This window comes from Lycium ferocissimum, chromosome 9 (assembly GCF_029784015.1).
Source record: "Lycium ferocissimum isolate CSIRO_LF1 chromosome 9, AGI_CSIRO_Lferr_CH_V1, whole genome shotgun sequence".
Classification (NCBI taxonomy): Eukaryota; Viridiplantae; Streptophyta; class Magnoliopsida; order Solanales; family Solanaceae; genus Lycium; species Lycium ferocissimum.
In genome coordinates, this window is record NC_081350.1 from 40,508,521 (window position 1) to 40,522,454 (window position 13,934).

General features: G+C 38.1%; 1 long non-coding RNA gene across 2 annotated transcripts in view; it reads right to left on the reverse strand.

Annotated features, from left to right (window-relative positions):
* Positions 1-1,689: 1,689 nt before the first annotated feature.
* Positions 1,690-13,934, reverse strand: part of LOC132030777 (uncharacterized) — a 31,997-nt gene continuing 19,752 nt past the window's right edge. For both annotated transcript variants that reach the window (XR_009408090.1, XR_009408089.1), the window contains exon 4: positions 1,690-3,236. This is a non-coding gene — a long non-coding RNA (uncharacterized LOC132030777). The remainder of the gene's footprint in view (positions 3,237-13,934) is intronic.

Below are 13,934 nucleotides of genomic sequence, written 5' to 3' on the forward strand. Positions count from 1 at the left end.
GATTTTTTTTTTCAAGTGCTTATGGAATCGATATTCTTCTTCCTAAAAAATTTGTGGTTTTATATATATTATTTAAGTAACATAAATTAAGCCCCTTAAACATGCCAGAATATTCCATTTAGGCACTCAAATTAAGCCCTCTTTTAATTGATCACCTCAACTCCTCATAAAGTGTTCTAATTAGACCCCGTAAGTTCAAATTCTGGGAATATTTTTGCACGTGTTTTTACTCGTCTATTAGGTAGTTAAGTCAATCACATAAAATATGTAATCTCCTTTAATTTTACCCATCAGAAGATTGTGTGGCGTATTTGACGTTCGGTTCAGATCCCCGATCCATTAGGGTCCCAAATGTCTTATAATTACATGGACAGTGAATATTAATATAGCAAGCCAACCCCTACTTGCTTGGGATTGAGGCTCAGTTGTTGTATAGACGGGACAATGAAGACATTGTCATGGCTGCAAACATGGGTTGCATGAAACAAAAATCACTTGCCCCGCCAAGATATACGAGTATTTGTTCTCTTTTATGATCCATTTGCTTAAAGAAAGAAGGAAGTCGCTGACATGGCTGCAATTTCAGTAACATCTATATTGCCCAGCCAAGATACAGTTTTATTAGATCCATAGCCTAACTTAAATATTTTTCATCAAGCCCTCTATGTAGATAGGTGGCAGCGGAGTTAGCAACTAAGAAGCAGCAAAGACGGCAACAATGACATACACATGAACGTGCATATTACTATTGTCCCAATCTGACCTCCATGCTATATGTAGTTTTTGTATTTCATATCGATTCGTGGTCGTTACGACTCCCTACAATTTTATCTTGTTTTTTTAGTAGGTTGCCATTGCTTGTTTACACTGATTTGAGTTGCCTGTTCTTGTGCCGAGAGTCTACCGAAAACAAGCTCTCTACCTCCCAAGGTAAGGATAAGGTCTGCGTGCATTATACTCTCCCCAGACTCCACTTTGTGGGATTTCACTGGGTACATTGTTGTTGTAATTTCACAAGCATACCTTTCTCTGCCCTTAATGCTAATGCCAATGTAAAGACACACAAATTTCTATTGAAAAAAAGACCAGTAAGAGCAACCTTTATTTTCCTTATAGCAATGGAGATCAGGTTAAACAAGAAGCCAATGTGAACTTCAGCTTGTTTGGATGGTGGTTACCTATTGTATTATATTGTGTTGTTACTCTAAATATAATGTTTATTTTTCTTATAGCAATAGAGATCAAGTTAAACAAGAAGCCAATGTGAACTTCACCTTGTTTGGATGGTGGTTACCAATGTTTATTTTTCTTATAGCAATAGAGATCAAGTTAAATAAGAAGCCAATGTGAACTTCATCTTGTTTGGATGGTGGTTACCAATGTTTACCTATTGTATTGTGTTGTTACTTTAAATATAATATTTATTTTGATTATTAATTAAATTTTAACGCGTCATCTCGTTAAATTCATCGTTATGAAACGACAAAAAGTCTCATTTTGTGTAACGACCAATTTGGTGTTGTCACGTCAATTCCCTGTTTCTTTTTCTCATTTTTCTTTACTTACTATCTAATAATCCTATTTTTTATCCTTTATCTACCTACCTATTTATAGTAGCTCTACCCCGTGCCTTACTTTTTTCCTTCAAATTGTTGATATGTAACTTATGTAACGACGGGAAACGATACAATCTAACGATACAATACAATATAATACGATACATTATTAAACAACATGTTAACCATCCAAGCAGCTCACGGACTGAATTCAAGTCCAACTTCTTGTTCATCGTGTCTTTCACTTTCCTAATAAAGACAAAATGAATGAACAGGAATAAGAAATGAAACTAACATCACTGAAAAGTATCTAAAATCTAAGTGCTTGCCCCTATACAAATCGCAAATACATTTTCAAGGCAAACTCTCGGTGTTAGCAAAGGTTTACAAATTCAAGCCAACTGGACATCAATGCTATGCTCATACTGTACCGCAAAAAATTTCAAGAATTTTAGAATGCTAAGTTCAATCAGCTGCTGGATATGTTTAGTTCTTGAACTGACCGGATTTCTTCATTTCAACGTGTTGGGCTATCAGGCGTCTCTTGAACTGCTGCATGTACTCGTCGAATAAGCACCAGCTTAAAACTTGTATCAACATAGTATCAAGTCCCAAGAGTTAAAATAGTCTTGAAAGTTAAGAGTAGGGCTCCAAGAAACTACAGCTTCAACTGGGATAATAATTAGCATTAGAAAATGAAATTAGTAAAAAAAGAAAAAAATGGCCAACCGATGTTAGAATCTGGCTCTGCAGAAAGATGATCTTGGGGAATTGGAGACACCATAACTCTCTCCAATCTTTAGCAAACCAGTAACCACACAGAATAGAAGAGAGTCTGAATTCAAAATAATAGACCAAAGAACCACGCAAAAAAATCTAGTTTAAATTGTTTCTAGAAAGACTTGTTTAAAAAAAAAAAAAAATGTAAACAAACCATGTTGAGGCTGAGGCTCAGATTTTCGCCTATTTAATCAAAGGAAATAGCAATGTCGTGGCTGCAATCATCGGTTGCCTTATAAGAAAGACCTTCCGATTGGTCTTGCCAAGCCAGGCCATGAATCAACAATATTTTCACTTTTCCTTTTCATTATGCATAATCTTTACTGCCTCTGAAACTTGGGATTTCAATATCGAAATGAGGCATGAAAGTTTGGAAAAGTGTGTAGATAAATTTGCCAAATAGCTTTGGTATCAAACTGGTCAAGGACAGGTATATGAATCCTCAATATTCACTTCCATTCCCTTTGGTCTTGTTTCATATCAGTAGCTAATAATTTCACTCCAGGAGAATGTGTAGATAAACACATAACGGTTTTCTTATGAAACTTGGATTCTTCCTGATATAAATGCAAAAGTAGCAGAAAGAATATGAATATAAAAAGAACATAACAATAACGTCTCAGTCCCAAACAAGCTGGGATCAACATTATAAATCGTCACTGATCATGTCACTCCATTTAGACTCCACTCAAACCAATACTATACAACATGATCATATAAAGAAGTAAAGGACGATTTCATCAAAAAACAAAAAGGTAAAGAACGAAAGAGACAGACCAGCCATTGTAGAAATACAGTTAACACAGAAAAGAGGCTCAGATTTGATCTATCAGAAAAAGTCTAATCCACCGTGGTTGCATAAAGCAGAGGTCTTTTGTGTGAGAGCACATAAGAACCAACCTCACAAATTTTCTTGCCTTTGCCTAACCAAGATATGAATCAGCTCAAAAATCTTACTTACAAGTATGAATCAGCTCAAAAATCAATCTTACAAGCTTCCTGGAGAATATCATCATAGCCTCATTCACAAAGTTTAGGGTTCAGGATTTCGGGTTTTCTGGAAAAGTTTAGGGGGCCAAAGTATGTATATTCTCTGAAAGGGCTGTTTTATAACAGTACAGGAAAATTCATTGGCTAAATTGAAATTCAGAGAAAGAGAGTATCCACCCTTAAAATATCTCAACCTTTCTCGAGTTAATAAAACCACATCCTTTGAACACAGAGAAATTTGAGAGGCTCAGATTCGCCTTTTCTCAGACATAAGCTAAACCCTGCCATGGCTGCAAGCTAAAGAAGCCTTTGTGAGAACAGAAACTTAAATAGCTTGCACATCTCACAAGACCCCCCAAAAGCTGCCTTGCCAAGATATTTGCAAAGCTCAACCATCTGATGAGCAAAGAATGAAAATCATCACAGCCTCATTGAACTTATTTTGCTAAAGAGTGGTTTGAAATTGGGAAACTTTGAGTGATCATTGGCTGCTGAGAATGAAAGAGAGGGGCAACCACTCAAACAACTTGTCAACTCGCCCAACTCTCTGAATCCCGAAGCATCAGACTTAAACTAATGAGATGTTTGCCATTTTTCGTTGCACCTTCTGCTTCATCTATTCACTCCAAACACCTCTTTTTAAAGCTAAAATCCGTCAATAAAAACTGAAAAAATCCCTTTTTTTCTCCAATTACCTCATTTCTGAGCTAAAAATTGATAAAGAACTTCAACAAAAACTAAAAAAATCCCTTTTTTCTCCTATTACCTCATTTTTTAGCTTAAATACTTCAACAAAAACTGAAAAATCCCTTTTTTCCTCCAATTACCTCAACTTTGAGCTAAAAATTGATAATGAACTTCAACAAAAACTAAAAACAATCCCTTTTTTTTTTTATCAAATTACCTCATTTTTTAGCTACAATTTGATGAAAAACTTCAAATTAGGGCTCAGATTTTGCTGTTCTACAAACATGCAAAGAGAAATCAACACACGCCATGGCTGCAACACACCGATTTGAAAAATGGATACCTTACCGGGTCGCCCTGCCAAGATACGGGTCGGATCTTCTCAAACACAGTAGAAAGAAGCAATTTCGGGTCATTCGAACAAATGCATCAATTTGAGGGACAAAAATTAAAGACCAATGCCTTTGAAGGACAATCTGTGCAACAAAAAAAAAAAAATTAGCAAATTCATCATCATAGCCCATATTTTTCTCCAATACCGCATTTTCACGCTAAAATTCGATGAAGAACTTCAACAAAACTGAAAAATCCTCTTTTTTGTCCGATTGCCTCAACTTTGACCTAAAAATTGAAACTGAAGAACCCGATTGGCTGTTCCAGTAAACTTTAAGGGCTCAATTGGGTATTTCAGTAAACTTTTAGGGCTCAATTGGATGTTTCAGTAAACTTTTAGGGCTCAGATTTTGCTGTTCTACAAACATGCGAAGAGAAATCAACACACGCCATGGCTGCAACACACCGATTTGCAAAATGGATACCTAAATCGGGTCGCCCCGCCAAAATACGGGTCGGATCTTCTCAAACGCAGTAGAAAGAAGCAAATTCGGGTCATTTGCACAAATGCATCAATTTGAGGGGCAAAAATTAAAGAGCAGTGCCTTTGAAGGACGATCCGTGCAAAAAAAAACTAAGCAAATTCATCGTCATAGCCCATATGTTTCTCCAATTACCTCAATTTTGACCTTAAATTTGATGAAAAACTTCAACAACAAACTGAAAATCCTCTTTTTTATCCGATTACCTCAACTTTGACCTAAAAATTGAAACTGAATAACCCGATTGGCTGTTCCAGTAAACTTTTAGTGCTCAATTGGGTGTTTCAGTAAACTTTTAGGGCTCAGATTTTGCTGTTCTACTTACATACAAAGAGAAAGCGACAGACGCCATGACTGCAGACACCGATTTGCAGATGGATGCCTTATCGGGTCACCCCGCCAAGATACGGGTCAGATTTTCTCAAAGCAGTGTTAGAGACCCGCCTATTTGAAGAGCAAAAATTAAAGACCAGCTATTTGAAGGACAATTCGTGCGATTTCTTCAAGCAGTGCAGTAGATTATAGCCCAGGAAAAAAAAAAGCAAATCATCATCACAGCCCGTTTTAAGATCAATCGACATCAATAAAACACTTACGGTCTGTTTGAAAAGCCACCTGGTAATTGGAATTGGTGTAATTACTAATTATACAGCCTAATAATTACCCAATTGGGTGTTATAGTAAAACTTTTAGGGCTCAGGTTTTGCTGTTCTACAAAACATGCAATGAGAAATCAACACACGCCATGGCTGCAAACAACCGGCTTGCAAATGGACGCCTTACCGGGTCGCCCCGCCAAGGTACGGGTCGGATTTTCTCAAAGTAGTGTTAAAGACCAGCCCATTTGAAGGGCGAAAATTAAAGACCAGTGCATCTGAAAGACAATCCGCGCAAAAAAAAAAAGAGCAAAAATTAAAGACCAGCCATTTGAAGGACAATTTGCACAAGTTTTTCAAGCAGTGCAGTAGATTATAGCACCAGAAAAAAGCAAATCATCATCACAAGCCATTTTTAAGATCAATTAACATCAATAAAACACTTAGGGTCTGTTTGGAAAGCCACCTGGTAACAGGAATTGGTGTGATTACTAGGGCAGCAATTACACAGCCTAGTAATTACCCAATTGGGAGTTATAGTAAAACTTTAAGGGCTCAGATTTTGCTGTGTATGAACATGCAAAGAGAAACTGACACACGCCATGGCTGCAGACACCGCATTGCAAATTGATGCCTTAGCGGGTCGCCCCGCCAAGATACGGGTCGGATCTTCTCAAAAGCAGTGAGTAAAGTACTAGATTATTAGCCCAGAAAGAAGCAAATTCGGGTTATTCGCACAAATGCACTTATTTGAGGGGCAAAAATTAAAGACCAGTGCGCTTGAAGGGCAATCCTCAAGCAAATTTATCATCACAGCCCATATTTTTATCAGGTCATTTAGGTTCCGGACTTAAAAAGTGGCTATTTGAGAAAATCATCTCTTAATATTTGGAATCGATGGCCAAACACGTTTATGGTTTCTTTTTCTTTTTTCTCAAAGGGCTGTTGGTTTTTCTTTTATAAATGGAGAAAGAAATCATGGACATATAGCAGAGAGAGGGCAACCACCTTTTATCGAAATCCCATTATCTCTGTGATGTCTCTCATTCTTCATTTCTGGGATAAAATATGGTGAGGGTTTTGCTAAAGGCGTATAAACAGCAAGCACAATCTCAATTCCCAAGTGTCATGGCCAACCAAGGACATATTGGTAAATATATATACAGCAAGCACAGCCCATTTTTCAGATCAATCAACATCAATAAAACACTAAGGTTCAGAACTCTTAAAAAAGCAGCTATCTTATTGTGTCATTTCTACCTTGTAATATAAAGGGACATGAAAGTACTATTTGCAAAAATCAAATGTAGTAGTCTGCAGAAGCAGATAAATGAAAGAGCATATATAGTCCCTTTTTCATTTCTGAGCTAAAAAGGGTTGTTGATTAGAGCAAAAACGAGCTCATGGGCATACCGGAGATTGTCAACCACCATGAAAAATCCTCTTTTTTCCCCGATTACCTCAACTTCGAGCTGTATATGAGCATGCAAAGAGAAACCGACACACGCCATGGCTGCAAGATAACGGTTTGCAAACGGATGCCTACCGGGTCGCCCCGTCAAGATACGGGTCGGATTTCCTCAATGCATTAAAGTAGATAAGCCAAGAAAGAAGCAAATCATCATCAGATCCCATTTTTTCAGATCAATCAACATCAATAAAGCACCTCAGTTAGGTTCAGAACTCTCAAAGTGCTTAAAAGCTATTTTGGCTTAAAAGCACCTAAAATAAGCCAATCCAAACAGGCTCTTAGAAAAGCAGCTACTTTGTTGTGTCATTTCTACCTTGTATTTTACAGGGACATACAACTCATTCATATATATATATATATATAGAGAGAGAGAGAGAGAGGCACTTCAAAGGGTCCTCTTTTTCTCCAATTACCTCGACATTGAGCTAAAATTGATGAAAAATTGGGTCTTCAACTTTTAGGGCTCAGATATTGCTGTGTACAAACATGCAAAGAGAAATCGACATCGCCATGGCTGCAGATACTGGTTTGCAAATGGATGCCGTACCGGGTCGCCCCGCCAAGATACGGTGGGATCTTCTCAAACGCATTGAGTAAAGTAGATTATTAGCCCAGAAAGAAGCAAATTCATCATCACAGCCCAATTTTTTCAGGTCATTTAAGTTGCGGACTCTTTAAAAAGTGGACATTTGCGAAAATCAGCTAAATATTTGGAATCGATGGCCAAAAGCATAGTCTCTTTTTTTTTCAATTTGTTGATCTTTTGCTGTTTCTCGAAGGGCTGTTGGTTTATTATGAATGGAGAAGAAATCATGGACATGGCAGAGAGGGGGCAACCACCCTTTACAGAAAATCCTATCTGTCTCTGTTGTCTCATTCTTACTTTCTGGGCTAAAACTATGATGAGGGTTCTGCCATAAGCATTATCAATTACAGCCTCTTTTGAAAGACGGAAACTTTCCCACAAGTACGCGTTTGGACAACAATTTCGAGCAACTTTTAACGAACATAAGATAAGATTAGAGTATGTTTGCTAAGCTCAGGGAAAACAAGAGAACAGCACTAGGGGCCCGTTTGGCTTAGCTTAAAAAAAGCAGCTTATAAGCAACAAAAAAAATAAGTTGGGCTACCCCAACTTATTTTTTTGGGCTTATTTTAAGCACAAAATGGCTTATAAGCTGGCCAGCCAAACACTCAAAAAAGCTGAAAACAGCTTATAAGCCAAAAAAAGCAACTTATAAGCTAAGCCAAACGGGCTCTAGCACTTCTGAAGAGGGTTGTTAATTTTGTTTATGGGGAAATCATAGGCCAATCAGACGGGGCAACCACCCTCCAATAATTTCCCTTTTTCTCTCAGTTGGCCTCAGTCTTCATAGTGGAGGGGTATATTTGGCCCTTTTCCGTTCTTCATACTGGGAAGAACCTCTATTTTTCTATGCTTTTGCTGCTGCTTTGCCTGAAAACGCAGCCACGCAGCATCAAAGCAGTCACAGATAGAGACAGAGTGACAGACAGAAGCATATGCTAAAAGCGCTGTTGATAGAGCTATGATAAAATCACTGGCATACCGGAGATGGTCAACCACCCTAAAAAGAATCCCATTTTTTCTCCGATTGCCTCATTTTTTGAGCTAAAATTTTTAGGGCTCAGATTTTGCTGCTCTACAAACATGCAAAGACAAAGCGACAGACGTCATGACTACAGACACCGATTTGCAGATGGATGCCTTATCGGGTCTCCCCGCCAAGATACGGGTCAGATTTTCTCAAAGCAGTGTTAGAGAACCCCCCCCCCCAACACACACCCCACATTTGAAGGGCAAAAATCACAGACCAGCCATTTGAAGGACAATTTGTGTGATTTCTTCAAGCAGTGCAGTAGATTATAGCCCAGAAAGAGAGAAAAAAAAAAAAAGCAAATCATCATCACATCCCATTTTTAAGATCAATCAACATCAATAAAACACTTAAGAATCTGTTTGCAAAGCCACCTGGTAATTGGAATTCGTGTAATTATACAGCCTAGTAATTACCCAATTGGGTGTTATAGGAAAACTTTTAGGGCCCAGGTTTTGCTGTTCTGCAAACATGCAACAAGAAATCAACACACGACATGGCTGCAAAACACCGGCTTGCAAATGGACACCTTGCTGGGTGGCCCGCCAAGATACGGGTCGAATTTTCTCAAAGCAGTGTTAAAGACTAGCCCATTTGAAGGGCAAAAATTAAAGACCAATGCATTTGAAGGACAATCCGCACAAAAAAATGAAGGGCAATCCCCACAAAAAAAATGAAGAGCAAAAATTAAAGACCAGCCATTGGAAGGACAATTCGTGCAATTTCTTCAAGCAGTGCAGCAGACTATAGCACCAGATAAAAGCAAATCATCATCACAGCCCATTTTTCAGATCAATCGAGATCAATAAAACACCTTTTCCTCATTTTTAAGCTAGAATTTGATAAAGAACTTGAACAAAAACTGAAAAATCCCTTTTTTTCTCCATTTACCTCTTTTTTACGCTAAAATTTGATGACTAACTTCAACAAAAAACTGGAAAATCCTCTTTTTTTTCCTCCAAATACCTCTTTTTTAAGCTAAAATCCATCAACAAAAACTGAAAAAATCCCTTTTTTTCTCCAATTACCTCATTTCTGAGCTAAAAATTGATAAAGAACTTCAACAAAAACTAAAAAAATCTCTTTTTTCTCCTATTACCTCATTTTTTAGCTTAAATACTACAACAAAAACTGAAAAATCCCTTTTTTCCTCCAATAACCTCAACTTTGAGCTAAAAATTGATAATGAACTTCAACAAAAAAAAAAACCTTTTTTCTCCGATTACCTCATTTTTAACGTAAAATTTGATGAAGAACTTCAACAAAAACTAAAAATCAAATTACCTCATTTTTACGCTACAATTTGACGAATAACTTCTACAAAAACTGAAAAATACCTCTTTTCTCAAATTACCTCATTTTTTAGCTACAAATTGATGAAAAACTTCAAATTAGGGCTCAGATTTTGCTGTTCTACAAACATGCAAAGAGAAATCAACACACACCATGGCTGCAACACACCGATTTGAAATATTGATACCTAAATCGGGTCGCCCCGCCAAGATACGGGTCGGATCTTCTCAAACGCAGTAGAAAGAAGCAAATTCGGGTCATTCGCACAAATGTATCTATTTGAGGGACAAAAATTAAAGACCAGTGCCTTTGAAGGACAATCCGTGCAAAAAAATTAAGCAAATTCATCATAGCCCAAAATTTTTCTCCAATTACCTCAATTTTGAGCTAAAATTTGATGAAGAACTTCAACAAAACTGAAAAAATCCCTTTTTTTCTCCAATTATCTCATTTTTGAGCTAAAATTGATGAAAGAACATCAACAAAACTGAAAAGGAAAAAAAAACTCTTTTTTCTCCAATTTTCTCATTTTTTTAGCTAAAATTTGACAAAAACTTAAACAAGAACTGAAAAAATCCTCTTTTTTCTCCGATTACCTCAAATTTGACCTAAAAATTGAAACTGAAGAACCCGATTGGGTGTTCCAGTAAACTTTTAGGGCTCAACTGTAACATTCAGTAAGCTTTTAGGGCTCAGATTTTGCTGTTCTACAAACATGCAAAGAGAAATCTAACACACGCCATGGCTGCAACACACCGATTTGCAAAATGAATGCCTAAACCGGGTCGCCCCGCCAAGATACGGGTCAGATCGTCTTAAACGCAGTAGAAAGAAGCAAATTCGGGTCACTCGCACAAATGCATCAATTTGAGGGACAAAAATTAAAGACCAATGCCTTTGAAGGACAATCCGTGCAAAAAAATTAAGCAAATTCATCATCATAGCCCATATTTTTCTCCAATTACCTCATTTTTGAGCTAAAATTTGATGAATAACTTATAAAAAACTGAAAAAATCCCTTTTTTTCTCCAATTATGTCATTTTTAGCTACAATTTGACAAAAATCTTAAACAAGAACTGAAAAAAAATCCTCTTTTTTCTCCGATTACCTCAATTTTTGACCTAAAAATTGAAACTGAAGAACCCGAATGGGTGTTCCAGTAAACTTTTAGGGCTCAGATTTTGCTGTTACTATAAACATGCAAAAAGAAATCTAACACACGCCATGGCTGCAACACACCGGTTGCAAAGCTGCCTTGCCAAGATATTTGCAAAGCTCAACCATCTGATGAGCAAAGAATGAAAATCATCACAGCCTCATTGAACTTATTTTGCTAAAGAGTGGTTTGAAATTGGGAAACTTTGAGTGATCATTGGCTGCTGAGAATGAAAGAGAGGGGCAACCACTCAAACAACTTGTCAACTCGCCCAACTCTCTGAATCCCGAAGCCTCAGACTTTAACTAATGAGATGTTTGCCATTTTTCGTTGCACCTTCTGCTTCATCTATTCACTGCAATAGTTTCATCCATATCAATACACCCAGAGTAAAATATAACGGGAATCTGAGGCTCAGATCTGTATATATTTATGATCCAGGAGTTTGTAGTCCAACAGTTAGGATAATTGCCTTCCAAGCAATAGACCCGGGTTCGACTCAGCAGACGCATCAAATGGTGACTATCACCGCTGGGGTGGTGGCGCACTTGGCTAGCACGTGGGTCTCATAGCTTGCCAGTAATCCTGAGGTCGAGAGTTCGAGCCTCTCTCACCCCATAATTTTTACAATATGCCATTCAGCTTAGGGACCGAAGGGCATAATGTATAGTGCATTGTTGCGGGTCCGAGTCTGACTATAAACATTCTTTTCCCTACACCCCACATTGTGGGATTACACTGGGTATGCTGTTGTAGATCTGTACATTTATGCTCACTGCTCAGGCAAAGAAAGCTCAGCGACGCCATGGCTGCAAATACCTCTAGTTGCATGCAACAATATCACATGCATCCTGGTCATTGCCCCACCAAGATACAGTCACGTACTCTCAATGCTCAATTACTAGCTCAGAAGATCTGGTTGAAAGATCATCAGTACCTACACAAGGGACTATTTTGGACATTTTCTCATGATATGTACGTTTTTGTGAGTGTATGTAAAAGACAGAGAATATACATGTGCACCATGGATGTAACGAAGCTCAGATGCCAATTTAATCAAGTACTGACTTTACCAAAAACCGCCATGGCTGCTATCTCCCTGGTTACCCCGCCAAGATACCGCTCTTATCATCCCAATGCCCAATTCAAATTGCTCAAAAAAAGCATTATCAACAACAACACCACCGTAGCCAGTGTGACATTTATATTAAGAACTCAGGTCCTACTGGGAGTCGAACCCAGGTCGCATTCAAAGTCCAGAGTGCTAGCCACTACATATATTTTCATCATTTCCCTGTTCGTACATTGATTTCTTGCTATTTTGAAAAATGGAAACTTTCACACAGTAGACTTTGGATAATTTCAAGCAATTTTTGATAAACAAACGCTAAGATCAGCAGATGTTTGGTTTTAGCTCCGAGAAATCAGAAACCAGTAGTAGTAGTACTTTTGCAGAGGGTTGTTAGTTTGGTTGATGGAAAATCACAGGCCAAGCAGAGGGGGCAACCACCCTCACAAGAATTCCCTTTTCTCACTGTTGGCCTCATTGTTCATGCTGGGATGAACCTCCATTTTTGTGAAGTAAAACAAACTCTGATTTATAAGAGAAAAGTTAAGACCCCGTAAGTCTGCATTTTAAGAAAAGAAACTAATCTTCCCTCTTTTATGCTTATTGCTGCTGCTATGCCTGGAAATGCAGCCATGCAGGAGCAGAGTAGTGATAGATAGATAGATAGATAGACAGGAACAGACATACGATACATATATATACATACACATACATATGCAGCAGGCACTGTTGATTAGAGCAAAAAAGAAGTCATTGGCATGCCAGAGATGGTCAACCACACAGAAAAATCCCCATTTTTCTCCAATTGCCTGATTTTTGAGTTAAAAATTAATGGAGAACAGCTTCTGAGATGGGTTTTCAAGAAAAAAGTTAAGAGCCCAATTGTGTTTTCCGGGTCCAAAGAACAACCATCCAATTCAAGACCATCAGATGGTTGCTGTAAAACTTTTAGGGCTACAAATTTTCTTTTCTATGAACATGCAAAGAGAAAGCGACCACGCCATGTCTGCAGACACCGGTTTGCAAATGATGCCATACCAGGTCGCCCCGACAAGATACGGGTCAGATTTTATCAACGCAGTAAAGTGGGGAAGTGCGCCATTTTTAGGACCCCTATTTAAATATTAATTGGAATAAGAGGCTCGGATTTGTGTAAAATGGGGCAAAGGGAAACGACAATGCCATGGCTGCACGATTGAATGATCCGAGTTAGCCCAAGATACGAGTCGGGGTTTCTCCATGCCCCAAATATCAGCCCAGATTAGCGATATCATCACTGCCTCTAGGATAATGGGAACTTTGGCATAGTAACTTATGAACAGTTTCAAGATATTAAATGGACGGAGGATATGCTATTGCTATCAGTATCACATTGACGGCAACAGATATGTGCCTTCTTTAGGGCTCAGATTTTGCTGTATATGATCATGTAAAGAGAAAGTGATGCGCCATGGCTGCAGACAGCGGTTTGCAGACGCAATATCCGGCTAGCCCACCAAGATAGGGTAAATATTTTCTCAAAGCCGTAAATTAGATAGCCCAGAAAGAAGCAATCATCATCACAGCCCATTTTCAGGTGATCTGCAAGATCAATGTAGAAATGACACCAGGTATCTACTTTGTTTTTTTGAAACTGGTAACTTGGACACCAGGTATCTACTTTTAGGGCTGCTATTTATCATAGATAGTAGTGGTAGCAGCAGAAGCAGGGGAAGGAAGAGCATATCCCCTTTCTTTACAGAGCTAAATACTCAAGGTGTGTGTTATTGAGATGGTTGATCATTTACCTTTTCTTGTTTTTTTCTCAAAGGGTTGTTGGTTTTACGAATGGAGAAATCATGGAC